This window comes from Arachis duranensis, chromosome 6 (assembly GCF_000817695.3).
Source record: "Arachis duranensis cultivar V14167 chromosome 6, aradu.V14167.gnm2.J7QH, whole genome shotgun sequence".
NCBI classification, from domain to species: domain Eukaryota; kingdom Viridiplantae; phylum Streptophyta; class Magnoliopsida; order Fabales; family Fabaceae; genus Arachis; species Arachis duranensis.
This window is the reverse complement of record NC_029777.3, coordinates 71,591,296-71,591,886: the sequence shown is the minus strand read 5'-3', so window position 1 is coordinate 71,591,886 and position 591 is coordinate 71,591,296. Positions and strand designations below refer to the sequence as shown.

At 42.3% G+C, this 591-nt stretch overlaps 1 non-coding gene across 1 annotated transcript; it reads left to right on the top strand.

Moving 5' to 3' along the window:
• Positions 1–86: 86 nt before the first annotated feature.
• Positions 87–195, top strand: LOC127740212 (small nucleolar RNA R71). The gene has a single exon (XR_008000893.1). It is a non-coding gene; the product is annotated as a small nucleolar RNA R71 (small nucleolar RNA).
• The last annotated feature ends 396 nt before the right edge of the window (positions 196–591 follow it).

Here is a 591-nt window from a genome sequence, read left to right as displayed (position 1 = left end):
GAGTGATCCACCAGCAGAGTTATTCAATGACATCTTGGATATCTCAGAAAGGCCATCATAGAAGATATCTAATATTGTCCAGTCTGAGATCATGTTGGGAGGACATCTTCTGATAAGTTGGTTGTACCTCTCCCAAGCTTCATAGAAGGATTCACCCTCTTTTTGTCTAAAGGTTTGAACTTCCACCCTAAGTTTGCTCAACTTTTGAGGTGGAAAGAACTTGGTCAAGAATGCATTGACCACCTTCTCCCATGTGTCGGGACTCTTTTTAGGTTGAGAATCTAGCCACAATCTAGCTCCATCTCTTATAGAAAAAGGATAGAGCATAAGTTTATAGACCTCAGAACTCACTCCATTGGTCTTGTCTGTGTCACATATCTGCAAGAAGTCAGATAAGAATTTATTTGGATCTTCCTGTAGAAGTCCATGGTACTGGCAGTTCTGTTGAACTAAGGTCACTAATTGAGGTTTCAGCTCAAAGTTGTTAGCTTCAATGGCAGGTGTTCCGAGGGTTACCTGAAACTGTAGGTCGATCTCGGACGAGATCTCCTTTACTGATCGGAGCTGTGATGTCTGACTTGTTGGACTTGG